This window comes from Hemiscyllium ocellatum (assembly GCF_020745735.1).
Source record: "Hemiscyllium ocellatum isolate sHemOce1 chromosome 15 unlocalized genomic scaffold, sHemOce1.pat.X.cur. SUPER_15_unloc_3, whole genome shotgun sequence".
Classification (NCBI taxonomy): Eukaryota; Metazoa; Chordata; class Chondrichthyes; order Orectolobiformes; family Hemiscylliidae; genus Hemiscyllium; species Hemiscyllium ocellatum.
In genome coordinates, this window is record NW_026867467.1 from 899,068 (window position 1) to 905,162 (window position 6,095).

The window sequence follows — 6,095 nt, forward strand, 5'->3', positions numbered from 1 at the left end:
TCTGAGTAAAGAAACTATCCCTGAACATCTGTCCCATATCTATCATTCCTCAATTTAAAGCTATGTCCCCTTATGTTAACCATCACCATTCAAGAAAAAAAGGATGCCCTCTGATTATCTAACCCTCTGATTATCTTACAGACCTCAATTAAGTCACCTCTCAACTTTCTACTCTCTGTCAAAAACAGCCTCAAGTCCTTCAGCTTTTCCTCATAACACCTTCCCTTCATACCAGGTCACATTCTAGTAAATCTCATCTGAACCCTTTCCAAAGCTTCGATATCCTTCCTATAATGCAGTCACCGGAACTTTACGCAGTACTCCAAAACCAGAGTTTTGGACAGCTGCAACATGACCTCATGGCTCCGAAGATCAATCCCTCCACCAATAAAAGCTAATACACCATATGCTTTCTTAACAACCATATCACCCTGGGTGGAAACTTTCAGGGATCTATGTTTGGGGACACCGCGATCTCTCTGTTTATCTACACTGCCAAGAATCTTATCATTAACCCAGTACTCTGTATTCCTGTTCCTCCTTCCAAAGTGAATCACCTCACACTTTTCCACATTAAACTCCATTTGCCACTTCTCAGCCCAGCTGTGCAGCTTATCTATGTCCCTCTGTAACCTTTCCAGAATTGCTAACAACTCCTCTTTGCGAACCTCAATCCCATCTAGTCTAGTCACCTGCATCTCAGTATTGTCTGAGACAACGTAGTCATTTTCCAATGCGAGTACATTGAAAAGAATTCAGCTAGCACTTTTCCTATCTCCTCGGACTCCATGCACAACCTCCCACTACTGTCCTTGTTTGACCCTAAACTCACTCTAGTCATTCTTTTATTCTTGATATACCTGTAGAAACCTTTAGGTTTTTCCTTGATCTGACCTGCCAATGACTTTTCACATCCCCTCCTGGCTCTTCTTAGCTCTTTCTTTAGGTCTTTCCTGGCTAACCTATAACTCTCAAACACTCTAACTGAGCCTTCACATCTCATCCTAACATATACCTTCTTCTTCCTCTTGACAAGAGATTCAACTTCTTTTGTGGACCACAACTCCCTTACTCAAACACTTCCACCCTGCCTGACAGGTACATACTTATCAAGGACACGCAGTAGCTGTTCCATGAATAAGCTCCACATTTCAATTGTGCCCATCCCCTGAAGTTTCCTTTCCCATCCTATGCATCCTAAATCTTTCCTAATTGCACCCTACTTGCAACAGTTATACCACTGCTATAACTCTTGCCGCTGGGATATACCTAACCCTTTCCATTGCTAAAATAAACACAACCAAATGTGGGCACTATCACCAAATGCTCACTAACCTCTGAATCTAATACCTGGCTAGGTTCCTTACCCAGTACCAAATCCAATATGGTCTCGTCCATTGTTGGCCTGTCTACATACTGTGTCAGGAAAACTTTCTGCACACATTTGACAAAAACTGATCCATCTAAAGTACACAAACGATAGTATTTCCAGTCAATATTTGGAAAGTTAAAGACCCCCATAACAACTACCCTGTTACTGTCGCTCCTATCCAGAATAATCTCTGCTCACCTATCCTCTCCACCTCTGGAACTATTTGGAGGCCAGCAGAAAAGTCCCAACAAGGTGACATCTCCTTTCCTGTTTCTAACCTCAGCCCATACTACCTTAGTAGACGAGTCCTCAAATGTACCTCCTGCCACCGTAGTACTGTCCTGACAAACAATGCCACACCTCCCACTCTTTTACCATCTTCTCTGTTCTTACTGAACCATCTAAATCCCGGAACGTGCTCAAACCATTCCTGTCCCTGCTCTATCCATGTCTCCGAAATGGCCATAACATCGAAGTTCCTGGTACCAACCCATACTGCAAGGTCACCCACCTTATTCAGGATGCTCCTGACACTTCAAACCACTTCTTGCATGCCAATGCACTCTTGCAACCTTGAAACCATATTTCTGACCTCACCACTCTCAACCACTTGGACAGTGGAACTACAGTTCAGGTTCCCATCCCCCTGCTGAATTAGTTTACACCCTCCCGAAGAGCATTAGGAAATTTCCACACACCGCCCTCCTCCCCTGCCTAGGATATTGGTACCCCTCTGGTTCAGGTGGAGACCATCCTGTTTTCTCTAAATGATGTTGTTAGTGTTTATGTGGACCACCTTTGGGGGCTGCTACCCCTCCCCCTCAAGGATCCCAAAGACATGATCTGAGACATCCCAAACCTTGGCACCTGCGAGGTATCACACCAACTGTGAGTCTCTCTCCATTGGAACCTCCAATCTGTCCTCCTAGCTATGGAGTCCCCAGTGATGAATGCTCTGCTCATCTCCCTGTTTCCCTTCTGAGCAACAGGAACAGACTCTGTGCCAGGGATCTGTATCCCATGGCTTACCCTTGGTAAGTCATTTTCCCCCCCTCCAATAGTATCCAAAATTTTATACTTGTTATTGAGGGGAATGGCCACAAGAGTTCCCTGCACTGTCTGCCTGGTCCCTCTTCATCCCCTAAGAGTAATCCATCTGCCTCCTTCTTGTACCTGAGGATCAGGTACATCCCTGTAACTCCTCTCAATAACTCCCACCACCTCCTGAATGATCCAAAGTTCAGCCAGCTCCAGCCTCAGTTCCCTGACGCAGTTTTCGAGATGCTGGAGTTGGGTGCACTTCCCGCAGATGCAGTCAGCAGGGACACTAGCGGTGACACTTACTGCCCACATTCTGCAGGAGGAACATTCAACTGCCCGAACCTCCATTCTCATTTATTCTAAATTCCCAGAGAGACGATTGAAAAAGAAACAATAAAAGAAACGAGTGATCTGGACATGGTTGCAATGATAAGGTGGTGTTCTGGGGTTATACAGATACATGGAAGTGTACAGGTCCTGGTGAAGATTATATTGATAGGGAAGTGTGTTATTATTACTTATTTTCAGGGGCAGAGGGTGGAGCAGAACTGTAAGTATATAACTAACTGACTGCGGGGATTCACGGCCTTGTTTTCAGGGACAGAGGGTGGAGCAGAGCTATAAATATATAACTAACTGACCTTGTTTTCAGAGGTGGAGGGTAACGCACAGCTAAAAGTAAATAACTAACTGACCGTGGGGATTCACGGCCTTGTTTTCAGGGGTGGAGGGTAAAGTACAGCTAACAGTAAATAACTAACTGACCACAGGGATTCACGGCCTTGTTTTCAGGGATGGAGAGTAACATACAGTTAAAAGTAAATAACTAACTGACCGTGGGGATTCACGGCCTTGTTTTCAGAGATGGAGGGTAACGCACAGCTAAAAGTATACAACTAACTGACCGCGGGGATTCACGGCCTTGTTTTCAGGAATGGAGGGGAACATACAGTTAAACGTAAATAACTAACTGACCCCGGGGATTCACGGCCTTGTTTTCAGGGGTGGAGGGTAAAGTACAGCTAAAAGTATATGACTAACTGACCGCGGGGATTCACGGCCTTGTTTTCAGGGATGGAGGGTAACGTACAGCTAACAGTAAATAACTAACTGACCCCGGGGATTCACAGCCTTGTTTTCAGGGATGGAGGGTAAAGTACAGCTAAAAGTAAATAACTAACTGACTGCGGGGATTCACGGTCTTGTTTTCAGGGGTGGAGGGTAATGCACAGCTAAAGGTATATAACTGACTGACTGCGGGGATTCACGGGCATGTTTTCAGGTGTGGAGGGTAAAGTACAGCTAAAAGTAAATAACTAACTGACCGTGGGGATTCACGCCTTGTTTTCAGGGATGGAGGGTAACATACAGCTAACAGTAAATAACTAACTGACCCCGGGGATTCACAGCCTTGTTTTCAGGGATGGAGGGTAAAGTACAGCTAAAAGTAAATAACTAACTGACTGCGGGGATTCACGGTCTTGTTTTCAGGGGTGGAGGGTAATGCACAGCTAAAGGTATATAACTGACTGACTGCGGGGATTCACGGGCATGTTTTCAGGTGTGGAGGGTAAAGTACAGCTAAAAGTAAATAACTAACTGACCGTGGGGATTCACGGCCTTGTTTTCAGGGATGGAGGGTAACATACAGCTAACAGTAAATAACTAACTGACCCCGGGGATTCACAGCCTTGTTTTCAGGGATGGAGGGTAAAGTACAGCTAAAAGTAAATAGCTAACTGACTGCGGGGATTCACGGTCTTGTTTTCAGAGGTGGAGGGTAATGCACAGCTAAAGGTATATAACTGACTGATTGCGGGGATTCACGGACATGTTTTCAGGTGTGGAGGGTAAAGTACAGCTAAAAGTAAATAACTAACTGACCGTGGGGATTCACGGCCTTGTTTTCAGGGGTGGAGGGTGTTATAAGTAACTTCTGTCTAGGTATTCTAAATTTCCGGAGAATAGTCCCTGACACTCGGCTAACTACTCTACACTAGGGCTATGGTTCAGATCAACCGGGTTCTGCCCCCACACTCTGCCGACCGCGGACTGTCCTTTAACCCTTGACTTCAAGGGAGAGTGTCCACAAGGTCCCGTCCTAGGAGGCGAACTCCAAGCTGTCAGCACCAGCCCTTATCCCCTCCGGCTACCGCTTTTCCCATGGCAAATCGAAATGCTGCGAGACACACAAATGGAGCAAAGGATGTTTATTCAAACTTGCAAGTTTGGACATCTTCCAAAAGGACTTAGGAAGAATCGCGCAGAAAGGTTTTACAGCAGTAATATTTATACATTATTCTTACATTTGAAAACATTAGTGACAATACCATTGGCTAAAACATTTCACGCTTTTCTCTGCCAATTCTTTAATTAAATGTTATATTGTTTTTAACAATTCTGCTGGTTAAAGCATTTCTTGGTTATCTGCATGTCATAAAAGGGCTTCTATTGTATTTTGCCCTCTGTGTCTATCTAAAGCATTCCTTGGTATCTTGCCCAAGGTTACCATGTTCCTGACATAACAGCGGTGACTTCTGGTTCATGTTCCCATATGGCCTAGTTGAATATCAGTCTCATAATTAGCCTTTACTCATTAAACCTCAGTTCTAGTACAGAAATTACCTTACCCATACCAAGAGAGTGTGTATGAGAGAGAGAGTGTGTGTGTGTGTGTGTGTGTGTGTGTGTGTGTGAGTGTGTGTATGTGTGAGAGAATGTGTGTGTATGTGTGTGGTGTGTATGTGTGAGAGGTGTGTAGAGTGTGTGTGTGCGTGTGTGTGTATGAGGTGTGTGTGTGTGTGAGGTGTGTGTGTGTGAGGTGTGTGTGTGTGTGTGTGCGGTATGTGTGTGTGTGTGTGTGAGGTGTGTGTGTGTGAGGTGTGTGTGTGTGTGTATGTGTGAGAGGTGTGTGTGTGTGTGTGTGTATGAGGTGTGTGTGTGTGAGGTGTGGAGAGTGTGTGTGTGTGAGGTGTGTGTGTGTGTGAGGTGTGTGTGTGTGAAAGGTGTGTGTGTATGTGTGAGAGGTGTGTGTGTGTGTATGAGTTGTGTGTGTGTGAGGTGTGGAGAGTGTGTGTGTGTGTGAGGTGTGTGTGTGTGTGAAAGGTGTGTGTGTATGTGTGAGAGGTGTGTGTGTATTTGTGTGTCTGTATGTGAGGTGTGTAGAGTGTGTGTGTGTGTGTTAGGTGTGTGTGTGTGTGTGTGTGTGTAAGGTGTGTGTGAATGCATGAAACTGCAGAAATTACATTAACCATATCAATCCCCCCTGTCTTTTTATACAGTCTGTAATTTCTGCAGCATAATCATGGCCTGTCTATCCCAATCAGCCTCAGGATCGTCCGCATTAGTCTGGAGGTGAATGCCCACTACTGTACGCGGGTCGCCCTTCATCAGGGCCGTCTCAATAAGGCGGGTAATCAGGCCCCGCAGACAGGGAATTATACAACAGCCCAAAGCGACTAAAACCCCTGTTACCACTAGAAGTGTAATCACTACTGAGACCACCACCCCCTTCCATTTACCGAACCACCGCTCTAGCCAGCCAGTCCAATCAGTATTTACACCTGAATTCTCAGCTATTTCCTCGGCCAGCGCCTGGAGACCCTCCAAGGCACGGGTGACCGAGCCGTCAGGGGCCGTATTGTTGGGAATAAAAGTGCAACATTGAGAGCCGATCATGGCA